Here is a 16,605-nt window from a genome sequence, read left to right on the forward strand (position 1 = left end):
GCACGCATTTAAATACACATTTAGGTATACAGATTTATTCAGACGAAGTTCATGATCATACGCAAGTCGATACATCATATTTAGCGGCGCACCGATCAATCAGTAGCGAACGTCACATCGGCCATTACTCAATTAAGATCAAATGATTGATGCGACCGAGGGGACATTACAAATCTCTACTGGCTAATACCAAAACATAATCTTTGAGTACTAGTATTTTTATCATTTTAATATCAACCTTATTGCGTAACGATCAGAGTATATTTAGTTTTGAGTCTTATTTATGGACTTATACAATTTCTTGGGATAGATACTTAAAGTAGGAATGATAAAGACAAATCAATAATAGTTTTTCCTCCGATTGAAAATACTGAAGATAATGTTTTGCGATTAAAACTATCTATTATAAGGAAACTAAACTATTCTAGAGTAAAAAACAGACGGCGTAAATCTACTACGGACTTGTACTTTCAAATATTTTAATAATATTTCAAAAAACGCAAGGCTGGTTAGGTTATGCGACGATTAAGGAATTTTACTTTAAGAAAATACATATGTAGTTATATTTACGCTTCTGTAATTGTTTTTTTATAATATAGGTATCAGTAAAAATACTGAAATTATATTTATTCGAAAAACTGAATATGATGATTTGTTATATGTTATCACACTATCATATGATTAGCCTAATAACTTTCCTTGGTGGTGCTATATGCTCGTCTGGGTAGATACCATCCACTCACCAGATGTTCTACTGTCAACCAGGACTACTTAGTATTGTTATGTTCCGGATTGAAGGGTGAATGAGCTAGTGCTACTGCAGGCTCAAGGGATAGGTTAGTGGTGCATTGGTATGGAGTAAGTGGTAGCAATGGTTAATATTGTTTACAGCGCCAATGTTTATGGTCGCACCTACCATCAGGTGGCCCATTTACCTCCATAAAAATAACCCTAACAATAATAAATTACACAGTACCAATTTCAAATTATTCTAGGTCAAGGTACGTACAAATCTTATAAATAATTAGAAAAAACGGAAGCACTATATTAAAACGCATAAATTAAAGTCATCAAATTTGAAACTCACAACGTGAGTAGCATGTTGTCACATAAATCTCGTTAATCCACCGAGTTCACGTCAAGTTTCAACTCCTGGCCAAGAGCTAAGACGCTCTAATACCCAGACTTAGGATACAGTTAAGAGAACTGAGCGGGGATTCTTTCAGAGTATTTTCATTTGCAACTTTTTATAAGCTATACATTTAAAGTAGTTTATATTGTTTGTTTGTATTTTTACGTATGCAATTGTTTGGGATGCCGTAATGAATCTACATCTGGAAGACGCTTAGTGTGACTCTTGAACGACTACTAAAAAACCCTTCAAGTTCCGACTCATTTAATTTATTTTCATTTAAGTCATATCACTAACAACAGTTTGTTTTAACTTTTAAACAATAATTCATTAGTAAAACATGGACCAATTTTATAACAGTTTTTCTTGGGATAATTAGAGAGACTAGTGGGTAGCCCCCGAAACTTCGTGTTTATTAAACAGATTTATAGGATTTTCGAAATCTCTGACCGGTTTTGTTATGATTTAATTTCATTGTAAACCGACGTCTGATCGCACGTTTTACATTTGTTTTTTTTTTTTTTATATAGCGCCACAAACTTTCTAGCCAGCCAGTAACTTTGCCGCTATCTTAAATTAATTATTTGTTGAATCGTAATAATTTAGTAAATTGCAATCACGAATCTTCGTTAATTTTCTGCACATCTACGACTGGAGTTCCTGGAAATAAGATCATTACCGATCTTCTACGTGCAGCTATCGTCCCATAATCACAACAATCATGACAAAAATCGGCTTACACTATTAATATATAAGATTATTATGTTTTTTATTTGCATTTCATTGAAAAATCCAAGATTCGTTTGTTTTTTTATAGCTCTACGCAGTGTCTTTATTTTGTTGCAATTTTTTTTCTTTTTTTATATCAAATAGGTTGCCTTAGAAATCGCCTATAGACATCGGTACTGTAACTATTAACCTACCACCATACCTGTTCTCGAGATAGATGAAGCATTTGCTAAGAACTTATGTCCCTTGTGTGTAGTTACTTTGGCTCATTCACTCTTCAAATCGGTACTCAGCCATATTTATGTATTGCTGTTTAGAATAATCAATGCCATATTAAAGATAAAATACTTAACTAGATTTAGAAATCATCAATTCATTAATTATGAAAAATATTTATAATATCCTCCCAAGATTTTCTTGGTTTTCATATAATATGTCCACAGTCTTTCATTGCGCAGATAATCTCTGTAAAGTAAATATTTGGCGGAGTAATTAGTGAGGTAGAACTCGAGAGCTTGAGTGCCCGACTTGAATCATTCCTTTCAAAGCACAATGTATAACAATCTAATTACAAAAGAAAAATTAAGATAAAAATATATCAAGAAAAATATTTTGTGATTTATAAATGTACGTACGTAGTCCAGCGATACTCTGGGTACGTATTCATAAATTCCAACATAGCGGATGATTTGTATAATACGTCAAGATACAAAATAAAAAAAATACAAACGTATTTTTACCGAAAAATTAATCGGTAAATTTCGATATCTTTTTTTATATAATTATTCTGTACGTGTGTATGTCACTGAACTTATCTTAAACGTCCGGACGATTTAGATGGGAGTCGGTGGAGTTAAGATCTATTTTCAATTTTTTTTTTTTTTTTATGAAACAATAATTTTCGCATATGTATGTATAATTTTAATTTTGCAATTTGGGTTAAGACTGAAAAACAATTTATTTTCATTTGAAAAATTAAATCTTTTGAAAACAGACATTACTTTTTTTGTGCGTCTCGCTGTCGTCAACTTAAGTATTTGAGCCCCTCAAACCAGACGTAGCGGTAGAGCAGACGTATTATTTTAAAATTCGAATACAAAATAAGATTGAAGTTTGTTATATTCACTGGTTCAATACACAAGACTTGTAATATTTATATGCATATTTATTGATTCAATTTTTTTTAAATAAATTTATAATACAGTAAGGCTATTCTGTAAAAAGGAATTCGAAACTCACCGCAGAACACGACTGTGAAATGACAGTATTTGACATGCCTTTAACAATTTCGTGACTTTAATAATTATAAAATGTATTATAAGCTACACGTATCAAAATGGCGTATCACGTAAGTGGGTAGTCAGCGTTTCACGAGTGAGATATGAACTGAATTCTTACAGAGTCGCATTACTGGACTCTACTTACAACTAACATCGATAAACTTTATGTTTACCTTCATAATGTTTTATCGTCTTGTTTAAAATTTCAACTGATGTCTGAAAAATAGAAATCACTGTGAAATTATATACGTCATTATCAAAGACCAGATGATTAAAATTTTTAATAAATAAAAATAAAAATAGCTTCGACCTTGATGGTCGGCAGGCCATAAGTTCCTACTTACTTCTTCTATCTAATGTAGGGACATTATACTTTGTCGTCTTGTTTAAAATGTCAACTGATGACTGAAAGAGTGAAATCACTGAAATTGTACAATGTCATTATCAAAGACTAGATGTATAAACATTTAATTTAAAAAAAAAGATGATTAATAATGTTATTAAAATAAAACATATATGTATATCTAGACCATGAATAAGGCCGTAAGTTCTAAAGAGTTTTTATATTTACAGAGAAGGTAAAAACTCCTTTACCATTTAATATAATAATGTACCACGCTTCTCAACTCAGGTTTGTTGGATATACATTTGACAAGTTTTAATACGACATCACCATTTTGTTGTTGGTTTGTTGGTTACCTTCATTGTATTGTACTGTAATCTTAATTTAACATCCGCACGCTCTAACCACTAGGCTATACAATAGCAACGTAAATTAGTACTAAACTTCTTATCATCAAGTAAACACAAACAGAATATCATTTAGTAATACCCCAAGATTTACGTCAGAATTTTCTTAAAAGTAACCCTCAGCTATGTATCGGTCCCTCGGACCCTGTTGTGTTTCAATTAGATATTTGTTATCTCGTGTCTCGGTTGGTCACGCGCAGATCTCAACGCTAGATAATTTGGAACGTGCAAGTAAATTGTTTAGTTTAGGGGTAAGGGTTAGATTTGTAATTGTTGTATAATGTTGGTGGATAGATTTTAGGGTTAAATAGTGTTTTTTTGTCCTTATGCTATGTTTGTGTGTCTCTTATCTATTGCGCGAAAAATTCTTAGTCTTTGAACGGAAATTTTAGAATATATTCGTTATTTAAAGTTAGCAATATTGTTTGTTAAGTTAGCAATTTCTTTTTTAGTTTGTTCGAATTTCGAATTTTATACAATTACAAATTTTAGTTTACTGCATATATTTCGTTCAAAGATTTCGGTTCACATTGGAGCAGTGTTGTACCTAGTCTTATCAAAAGCATTGCGTTTAATTCGTGCATAGCTTCTTGCGAATAGTAGAAGTTTTAAAAATAAAACCAGTAAATTTACTGCTATATAGCCCTTTTCTTCTTTTGAGGATAAAGTTAAGATCTCACTCCACTATGCTGCTCCAATTCGAGTTGGTAGTTGGACGTATGGCAGATTTAATCGAGATGTTATAAAGAAAAATCTATGATGTTTTTTCTGGTTTGAGGGTTAAGATTGGTGAGTTCTAATGATTGGATATCGAGTTCAATTTTATTATGAGTATAATAAAAAATATTGTTGCTTATTTTGCTTTTGAAATTTGCTCTAACTACTTAAGCAGTTTGCAATTAATTAAAACATTTCTAGAATATTCTATCCCATATTTTAATAAAAATTGCCTTTCAATGGAATACATAAAATGACAACGATCATGAGCGGGTTAAATTTTTGCTTTGGCGAAAAGTTCTCCCTTCATGCCGCCGTTATTATGATTACATAAAGGCTGTTATTATAACGATGTAAACAATTTTGTAATTAATCTTATTACGACCTGATTTTTATGCTTTTACAATTTTTTGGAATTAAAATGTAATACTTTGTGCTACTTTTATATATAATAAAGGAAACAAAAATGGAATTCGTATAGTTCTGGTAATAAATTAAAGCTAGCGTCGCTTATTCTGTGAATTTTAATGCATGGATTTCATTTTAGTTCTCATATTTTAGTGAATTATTGCACACGTGTCAAAATATTTTCAATGAATTAAAAACGCTTCTTTAAATGATGACCAGATAGGATATTTATTTAAACATTGTCATTGGTGAAGTATGAATATTTAATCCAAAAATACTAATTATATGAATTAATATAGTTCTGTCATAACCACATAAAGTAAAAATAATAAACATAATATTATTTATTTATGAAGAGAATATGTATATAGGTATTATATTTATTTATTCTTTATTGCACACTAAATACTTAAAACTAAATTTTAGATTTGGTTGGAAAAAAAATTGCATGACGTGCAACAGTCGTAGGTTTGTCTTGGTTATTTATCAAATTAAAAATATAATTTATTCAAATAGGCTTTTACAAGCACTTTTGTATCATTTCACAGAATCGTAACTAAAGCAATATTTATCGTATAATATCTAAATACCCGTTATGTTATGGTGTTTTATAAAACCATAATAAAACCTTAACGTGGCCAATAACAAATCGAATCGCGGTAAATAACTGGCCACGGCAAATAAACTAAAACTAATTGGATACAAAGCGAGGGAGGGCCAAGCGTGAACCGCAATTAGTAGTTTAACGACGCGTGCCACCTAATGGCTTGGTTAAACTTCGAATTTGACCTAAACGGGTTCGAATTAGCATTAACTAATTGCCTTCGTAATCATTTTGAAGTGAAAAGTGAAATCAGGTGTGAATTATTTTGAATGATAATCAATATATACTTTACAAATAGTAAGCACTTCTGAATCTTCATTGTACAAAATTCAATTAATTTTTAATTAACCGCGTTATAAATGTGCTGGTAATAATTTTCAAGAATATAAGTTGGTACTCTTTTCTGACATTTAATTTACATATGTAATTAGTTAAATACTGTTGGATTATACACTAGCAACCCGTCCGACTTCTCACGGCTGCTATTAATAAAGAAAATTATATGATATACATATAATTTACACCCAGTAGCACTTAGGAACGTGCTTTCTGATGCATAGAAGTTATATAGACTTCGGGTCATTGGTGAGAATTTCTCAACGGAAAGAAACAACTTTTATTACTTTTTTGATCAAATAAAACATTTTTAATAAAAAGTAGTTAAAATTAATCTAATATTTAAACAATAATAATAATTTAATAACATTAAATATTTACAAAAAAATATATAGTCGAATACTATTGGAGTTCTTTTATTTATTTATAAAATTCAGACAGGTTAATGTCGGAACGATACAGAAAACAACATGCTCGTTCCATTCTCATTCATTACATTCATTCGCTCTGTAAGGATTTGTGGAACACACATTATGGTGAAATAAGTGTGGCTCCCAAAACCGTAGTGTAAGGACAGCGAAGAAATGGCGCCGACCGACCGTGTTCTGCAATTAATGATCACCAAGAATGATAAAGAATGGAAATGACCTGTCCGATAGATTCAATCGTTCCATGACTTTAAGAATAAATCGTTATTAAACGAAACAATTTCAAGATTAGTTATACCAATTTTGTTGTTGTAAATTAGATGTTCTTTTGTATTAAAACTTTGTTATGAAGCAATTAAATATTTATTTATAAAATGTCTTAAAATATAAGCTACTTAAATATTTCGAAAAAGATATAATAAGGTCAGTTTTGACCATAACCCATTATAAAGACATTAGTTTTGTAAGAAAGTTATATCACAGCAATGTCAACTTTGGTGGTGATTGGTGGCGTTGGGAGCTAAGATGTTATATCCCATGCGCCTGCAGTTACACTGCCCCATTGACCCTTCAAACCATAACAGAACTAAGAATTGTTATTGGCTGGGAGAATATCTGATGAGTGGGTGGTAACTATTCAGAAGGGCTTGCACAGAGTAAGATTTAAACTCGTATCAAATAGTAATATGTACCACTAATTTTGGACAATTGTAGGTACTTTCAGTCTATATTTAATGATGGAAACCCAACTGGGTTAAAACCTACATAACATTACAATTTCTAACACAAAGTTACAATATTTATTATTTTGATATAGAAATTCCGTAGATAATAATTAATGGTAAATAATTAAATTATTAAAATTATTTATTATTGTGTCGTTTCCAGTAATCTATATCATATTAATGTTTCTGCAGAACTGTACACAGGACTTATTTATTGTTATGTATCGGAAACGCCTTCGCGTTGCGTCTAACATATTGCGACGACGTCTCTTCGAGGATTTAGAGGAGACGTTATATGTTTTTCTATACATATACATATGTATTAATACGTGATCTTTGGAAATCGTATAATATATACGATAAATATGAAAATAACGCAACTGATATTGTTCTGATAGTAATAAACGGGCAGCGAGGAAGAAGTCGTATTTGTTTCATAATAATACTAGTCATAATAATTATTTATCTTGCGTTTGAATTATTTTAAGCGTGTGTTAATGGCACGAGATTATGATGATGAGATTCTGATCATTAATATAGATTAAATATTTTAAACTCAGTTAGACTGAAGCCATATATAATTTTTTTTTTTTATACGAACTGTATGTATTACAAAGTCTGCAACTTATCAGTACACGTGATATAAGTCAATTCTGTCGCAAATGTTTTACTCAAACGTCATTTAATTATAACTATATAAATACATACTTTTATTATATATGGAAAGAAGTATCTACTGAATTACTTGCTGGTTCTTTTAGAAGCTACATTCCGAACCGGTGGTAGCTTTATGTTTCTTACAACTTTAAATACATGAATAAAGTATATTTTGATTTTGATTGGATACGACAAAATCAAATGTGACCTTGAAATTGTATTCGTATCACTCCCAACGTAATTTTACTTTAAGAACGTATTTTTTGTTAACAATATAAATATTTCGAATTTCAAACAGAAAACAGATCACGCATTCATACATAGAATAATCTCTTCAAGTACCTGTCATCCCTCACAGGCTTCATCCTAATTTTATCCGTCTTTCTCATTCCTTATAACCATCAATAATCATGCTTAACACTCTTCTTGAAATATGAGTTTCATCCCATTACAGAGGCATATCATATCTCATAGGCAAGGATACAAAAAAAAAAGCTAGCTCTATAAATATTCAGTATATTTGTGGCAGAGAATATTTTCTAATCCAGTTCCGGTCTTATAACACGGTTGTGTAATTGACTCAAATGTCAAGTCATTGCAAAAGGTTCGACGGATGTGAACAGATCAGAAGTGGTTCAGTTGAACACGGCACTGTCGGTGCTCTGAACTGTTGGTAATAACCCAGGTGAGTGTATTTTATGTATTTGTTCAGTTTATTATGTGAATTAATTTAATTATTTTATATATTTAATGAATTGTAATCAATGTTTAGAAATAAGTATAATTAAAAACCTCTTATTATTTAACATACTTTGTTTACTAATAAATTGGTTTTGCATTCCGTTTTCTCACATATTTTTATAGAAATTTCTAGAAGTAATCAAGACATATTTTGAAAATCTAATTGATTCTCTAACTATTCTGACCGGGAATCATTTTATCCGGACTAATACTACTAATATTTTTACTAAGATGAAAATATACTTTTTAGAGTAAGCACCTTGCGTAACGTAAGTGCAATTTCACTTTTTTCTTTGCCATCCTCACCCGAACTATGCTAGTTTACACATGCTCAGTTTTTCAAAGGATGTCTGTGGCCGGATTTATGCCCCGAAACACAAAGAGATAAGGCTCGCCACACACGACCCCCATTAATATCAATCACCAGATGTGCGTCGCCGCCATGTCAATACTGATAAGAATTTCAATGGACTTCAGGAAACTTTTTGTAGCGTTTGCGAGATGGTTTTTTTCGAAAATAATTCATTTTCTTTGCGACGAAAGTTGGAAAAACCTTTTTTTCCCCTAATATCAAGATTGGAGAATATAATTGTGTTAAACATGTAGGTATGTTGTATATCTATAACTATAAAAATTTCGCAGTTTTTATGACATGCATCACTCAAAAACATCTGAATATTATGACATGAATTTTGTACCATTATTTTCAGCTTTTCAGAGAAGGTTTTGGCTAGACATTATCGTAGAGTATAATTCAAAGTGTTACGTAGCCACGGGAACCGAGTCTGCTAATACCTTTATCTGAATAGGCCACGACTAAAAAAAAAAACAGTAGATACCTTATTACAGTCAACTGATTTCCTTACATTTTTGGTTGGTATTGTGATCGAAAACAAGTAGAAAATATAATGCACGAAACAATTTCATGTATAACCTTAAAATTTTCAGTAATTATTATTGACAAATTTGGAACACTGGTCGAATAGTATGTATAAATGTGCTTTCTTGTAAAACTGTTACGTAGGTAGATACTATAAATTACAGGAACAAGCATAAGCTAGTTACGTCTCGGTTAATAATACTTTTGTGGGACAATGCATATGATGGATGGATAAATTATATAGAAATGCGTGCTGGATAAAAACTTTTTTTTCGCCTAAGACCTGAAAAGCGAGACCTTTTTTATAGATAGGCACTGACATATGTATTACCTGATGGTACCGCCGCCTAAAGTTGTTAACACCGACCATTCCTCATATCGCCAATACGCAAACAACCTTGGATACTGAGAAGTTATGTTCCTTGTGCCCGAAATTACGCCGGGAAAGTCACTCTTGAAACCAGAACACAATAATAATAGTGTTGTTTAGCCATGAAATAAGTGATAAATGTATCTACCAGACCTACTCAGGTAGGATTTCATAAGTTTCTAACACAAATTTAGGAGTACTTACATAACGTTACGCATAACGGAGAGTAGGGGTACGTTTTACGTAACCTTGATCCCCAAGTATTGAGCAAATTGTGTCACTACGGACGACAATTGTATTATCTGTAAGCATTTCTTGAATATATTGACTGGCATTAAATTTTAATTTAATGGCATTATGCTTCTTGCCAGACAAACGACGCTTTTATTATTCACTCCGATTGGATATCAACCACTTCGTTACTTAATGGACGGACAATAAAATAGGATATTGTCTATAACTTAAACTCAGAAATACGAAACTCGTCAAATTTTGATAAGTCATAAATTCAATATATTTTAGAGTTAGGAATATCGAAGTAGGTAATATTGGAGGAGAGTTTTTTCAGATGTTTCATCAGATTCATAACTCTGAGAAAACTTTAAAAATATTTTATTAAAATTTTTGAGAGGAACTTGTTGAAATTGTTTTTTTTTTTTTATGAACCTTATAAAGTTTAGGAATTTCTATTTCAATTGTTATTGATGTTAATTACAATTTGAGTTTTACATATACATTATGCGTTGCAGGTATTTTAAATACTACGTTATAGCCAATTGTGTGATAAAAGTAACCGTGTACAACTACTCTTAAATAACTTCAACGTTTTTATTAAAAAATGTTTGTGAGCAAAAATCTGTCAAATATGCGTGGAATTAACGATTACTGAATCGCGAGTAGTTAATTACGTAGTATAATTGATACCGTCTTCTGTATAATACTGTTTATTTAAACAGTAGCTCGTGAGTTTATTGTTTGACCTTGTTCGAATCGAAATACCAAATCAGTTATAATGCTCGACAGTACAGAGTCGATAAGGCACTGACGAATGCCGTTTGGCGTCAATAAAGATTGAAATATTACTTTCGTTTACATAAAAGAAAAAATATCGCGTGTTTAAATCCAAATCTCTATATCAAGTTAATCAAGGTCAGCAAAGCTATTCTGTAAGAACCAAATCGAAACTCACACCAAAACACGATCGTAAAATGACAAAAAACATTGTGCAATATTTAGTAAAATATAATAATAGCATTTAAAACATTGATGCTTGAAATTAGTGTCCACTATTCATGAATGTGATAAAAAGTTAGTTTTTACAAAATAACACTGCTATTGTCTGTGGTCTTTTTTTATCTCTAATTTTTGGGATTGCTACGAACGTTGAAAGTTACATAATGCGTGTATTTTATAAATCATGAAACTGTAATACTGTTGTGTAACTTGTAAGACGTTGCAAATTCAAGAGGTTTCTTCGCTCATTAAGAATAATTATCCGATGTGGTTTGTTTTCCAGACGTCTCAGTTTTCTGCCAAAAATCGCATGAAACTTCACGATGTTTTCCTTCATAGTTGAACAATTAAGCGCAAAAGTTACAAAGATGGCTGCCAATTATTTCATGCTAACAAAAGCAGAAAGTAAAAATAATAAATCAATTCTAATTCTAGTCTTAGTGACATATATATATTACACGATTTAAAAAAAATAAAAACAGACTTACGTTGTTACGTTTTTTTTATACTTAGTGTGCCTAACTACATATACGAATTACAACAGGGATATAAAATCTTAGTACCCAAGACTGGTGGGGCGTTGTTGTTGAATGGGACGGTTCATATTTCTGTCAGTATCGATGTATGTATACCGACGGAGATGAACATATTCCAGTGGTTTATTTGCAAATCTGTCTCCCTATTTCAAAACAAAAAAACGAGATCAGAAATCAAAATTAATATTATATAAATAATTAACTAACAATAGGCATTTTTTTTACTGGAACCGTGATGGCCGTTGTTGCAAGACGTGAATCTCAACCGATGGATTCAAAGTTCAAGCACCACTCAATTAATGTGCTTAATTTATATTTTAATTATCGAGCTCGGCGAGAAACATGAGGTGAGGATAGAGAGGAAACCTATACGAGGTGAATGAGAATCGGACACGTGTATCCACCAAACCGCATTGAAGCTTCGTGGTGGAATATTTCTCCTTAGAAGACTCCATGAGTTGGACATTAACAGGCTGTTACTTTTAATACTTTGATTTTTATTTTTAAATTCAAAAGAATGAACTTTATTAAAGAGTGTCGTCTGCCCACTGATACATCCTACATCTTATACTTAATATAAAACATTAGGCAATTCTTCAAATAATCGCTAACATCCTACAAATGTAGGAAGTCTTACTTTCAAACGTTTCCTGTCTGTCAAAGAGACGGGCGCACCCCTAAGACGTCGGACATGACTTAGCTTTTACACAGATCCGTTTTGTTTAGCTAATGATGTATTCGAAAGTGACAGATGCTTTGTGAATATGGACTTCATGCGATGTTTTGTTTATATGATATTTGAATAATATCAAATAAAGGAATGAATGATCCGATAAAAATATTTCTCGCATTGTATGCAAATGTATCTGTCTTTGTAAATGCGTTAGACGTTTTTATTACTCCATCGCACTATTCTATGACAATCAACATAGGTATAGGCAGATCCAATGGTATTTTACTTGGCCTGCTGTTTTTGAACAAAAATATCTCAACATTATATATAAATTGTTATTTAATCCTTCGGTCGCTAGATGGCACCACATGTATTTTAAATTAAGACACTAGAATTCGAAATACTAATTTATAAGGTCTATTGAATCAATAATTATTTACACATGGAACTAATATGATTGAGAGGTAAAATTTGTTTGTTCATTTGTAGAGTGTAATCTCTAAAACTAATAATCCATTACCAGGTGGTTTGGATCTGGGTAGGTACCACCCACTCATCTGATATTCAGCCGTCAAGCAGTATTACTTGATATTTTTGTGTTCGGTTTGAAGGGTAAATGAGCCTGTGTAACTACAGGCACAAGAGACATAACATCTTAGTTCCAAAGGTTCGTGGTGCATTGGCGAAGTAAAGGATGGTTAATATTTCTAACAGCGCCAATGTCTATGGGCGGTGGTGACCACTTAACATAAGGTGGCCCATTTGCCGGTCCGCCTACCATTAAATAAAAAAAGGTTTTAACAAATTTTCACTGATGGAAAGCTACATTATTAATTAAAGATATAGAGTATAAATTACGTTTATATCACAACATTTTAGTATTTATGCCATTAAAACTTACGAAATTAAAGTACGCAGGATCTGACGCGAAGGGCAAAACTTATAAATGAAAAAAAAAATTGCTAATAAGTTAAAAAATCCTGATATAGAATTAATACCATTACAGCGAGACTTAAATGAGGTTTTAACTTACAATAAGCATTGTGCTCGGAGGGCTGGCGGTGAAATTTCATTTTTCATTTGCAATATTTTCCCTGAGAAAATGCAAATGACGCTTGAAGAGATTTGAGAGAAAGAAAGGTCGGAGACGGCGACAGTTACAATAGGATAGCGGAGACGAGCGTTTAAATAAACGCTTTCAAAAAAATTTATTTAACAAAAAAAATTTTTATTAAAAGAAAATCCTTCGAGCCGGATTTGAACCAGCGACCTATGGATGACAATCGTTCGGCTACAGTCCACCGCTCTACCAACTGAGCTATCGAAGGTATAGAAAAGACAACGATTTTTTTAATCGTGAGCGTGCGTTTTCGATTTGCGCTTGAGGTGAAAGGTGTGCTCTACTTATATTATCATTCGATACGAGCATCACTTTATATAACTGACTATATACGTATTGTATCGAGGTAGACTTATGTATGTTGAAAATTATTCAATATAAATACATACATAAAATACCGATAACGATACTGGTGAGCCGCCCCGGGTTCGCACGAGTGCAATTTATTAGTAAACAAAATGATATAATATTGATATAATTTATACCCTATATCGCTCCAGTAAAAGTTGGTTCCGGAGATTACCTTCTACATACAAACAAACAAATTTTAAATCTTTATAATATTAGTACAGATAATAATGAGTCATTACGCACAAATATTCGAACGTTGACCAGGATAAGATAAAATTAATAAAAAAAAAAAACAAATCTTATTTCAAATGAGATCAAGTTTATCTTACATTTATAAATGATTTATAAATCACAATTGAAATCGACTATATCCAAGCAATAGTTGAAAACTAAGATTATACATATTTTAATCTATTTTGAAGTCGTTTAAAAACGATCAAAAATCATAATTTGAGTATATTTACGTTCTATATAGGTCAATGGTCTATTCTAAAACATATTTCTTCATATGTAGCAGAATATTACATACTATCATATGTTAAAAAATATCACATAAAAGTTATACAAAATATTTGTCTCTTTCTTATTAACCCAGAATTCATTGAATTTATTAACATTGTCAACAATTTATAATTTAATGTACCAGAGATAAAATACAGTGAAAATATTTTTATTAATAGAGAAAGAATGATTTCGTCACTGATACTCATTTAATGTAGCCCTTGTTTATTAGTCCAGTCATTAAATTCGAAAAACAGGCCGAGAAATGCATATATAACTATATATATCTCAATGACCATCAACGGTAGGTAAAAATCTATAGAACCTAAATTGTTGAACGTAAATGAAGCAACTAAAAAGTAACTTTTCATAATTTTTCGTATCACTCACAGCCGTGTCATCACAAAAAAACGAAATTCAACCTTCTTTTCAAGGTCGAGGTCGACAATTTCAAGTTAAGTTTTGTAAAACATAAAAAAAAACATTAATATTACATATATAAGAGAGAAGATTAAAATTGCTTATTTACATCCAGAAACTATAATATAATATGATGTGAGGCTCAATGGGTGGCATTGCGAACCAATGAAATAAAAAAAAACCTTAACTTTTTATAATATTAGTAGGATTAAAATATAAAATATGTATTTTCATGTTGGTAGTACTTATACTTTTTAAAAAAATATTTTCAAGTATATGGCATTAAACCTAATTATTCTGTCTAAAATATCATAATTAAGAGTAATAGAAGTACACACGCTCAAGTTTAACGACGCACTTTAAAATGAAATATGAACCTTTAAACATTAACTTGTATTTTTCTCATTTAAATGTCTACTTGTCGAACCAGTTTTTTTTTTTATTATCAACATACTTGTTGCAGGCAATGGTCACCCGCGTCCATAGCCATGATACTGTGAGAAAAGTAATTTTAAATACTTCCTTTATACTAACAGTAGTATTATTTGAAAATGGATTATTCTATTCCAAATAATAAATACTATACTACTTCTACTACTAATAAAAGCCTAATGGTCTAAGGTAGATTGATGAGCAATGGCCCAATGATGCGTGGTGACTATCGTCACCGGACATTGGCACCCTAAGAAGTATTAACCATTCCTTAAAACAGCAATACGCCATATAATATAGAATCTAAGATATCATGTCGCTTGCGCCTGTGGTTACGCTGGCTCACTCATCTTTCAAAACGGAACACAAAATACTGAGTAATGCTGTTACTAATGCTGTCGCTAGAATATCTGATGGGCGGAAGGTACCTCCTGACACGGGTTTGCACAGATATCTATAACCAAGTAAATAATATCCCAATGTTGGCGTATTGGCGTATATATATACTTGAAACTTATATAAATGAACTATACATATCTGAACTGTCGTCTTCTGTATATACGTTTTTTATCCTCTTATCGTTCTAATGATTTCGTTATTGTTCGAATTCATACATTCCACCTTTAGTAAGCGCGTCCGTCACAGTCCAGTGTCTGCCACGTCAGTTTGATGGTAAAATATTTCAAGCATCAGTTTACGTGTCTTTCAGAACAAATATCTATGGACAGATCACTTTCATTACAAAGTTCATTTGCACTGCCTTCCTGCACAGATAAAAAATAAGACGGATCATAATAAAGAATAATCAGTTATGTTTTAAAATGATTAACTACTAATACTAATACTTATGGCGATACATTTTAAATCCAAGCTTAATGTTCCTGTATTTGAATTGTATCGTGGATTTAACCGCTCGTTTATTTCGCCCGTAACAAAGAGAGAAATGTAAACAGCGTTTGTGTCTACATTAAGCTATTCATGTGCCGTATCGTTGTCTAATTGTCCTTTTGTTTGCTCAGCGGATGATCTGATTTTCAGTACTGTGAGCGGTTAGCGTAATTATATTATGTCGTGAGGATGGTCGTAAAAATTTTACTCAGATGTTTAGTAATGACTGTTTTTTTGCCTCGAGATTGTTCTATACAATGAAGTAAAAATAGAAATATAAGCCAAAGGATGAATTTAGGTTTAAGGGCATAACATACATAGTCTGTAGCATATATGTGCTTGACAGAAAATATTGCTATTTTTTTAGTACTAATGTAATAGACTTTTAAGGCATGACCAGGAAAAAGTATATTTTTGATAATATTACTCCCTTTAAAATAATTAAAGTTTCCCTTTGTTCATATTTTATATGACATACTTCGTACCACTTAATGATTTTAATTACGCTAATCATAGTAATTTACCTAATACGTCGTAATAAAGCTTAGTTCTGAAGTAAATTGTTAAAACGTCAATACATTATACAACCAGCTTAAGAGAGCCTAGTGGATAAAACAAATATATTGAAGCTGAAGGTCAAAACATCAAAGAGGTTTGTTTAAAAAATCGACAAAAAAAAACATACCTGACTTTT

At 31.4% G+C, this 16,605-nt stretch overlaps 1 protein-coding gene and 1 non-coding gene across 3 annotated transcripts in view; one reads left to right on the plus strand and one right to left on the minus strand.

The window, feature by feature from the left end:
- The window catches only part of LOC113393552 (cuticle protein 19.8), a 205,468-nt gene that overhangs the window by 80,640 nt on the left and 108,223 nt on the right, over positions 1–16,605 (plus strand). The gene's annotated exons all lie outside the window — the stretch shown is intronic.
- On the minus strand, positions 13,442–13,527 carry Trnay-gua (transfer RNA tyrosine (anticodon GUA)). Its single transcript is given in 2 exon segments — positions 13,442–13,477; positions 13,491–13,527. It is a non-coding gene; the product is annotated as a tRNA-Tyr (tRNA).

Source organism: Vanessa tameamea, chromosome 6, assembly GCF_037043105.1.
Source record: "Vanessa tameamea isolate UH-Manoa-2023 chromosome 6, ilVanTame1 primary haplotype, whole genome shotgun sequence".
Lineage (NCBI taxonomy): Eukaryota > Metazoa > Arthropoda > Insecta > Lepidoptera > Nymphalidae > Vanessa > Vanessa tameamea.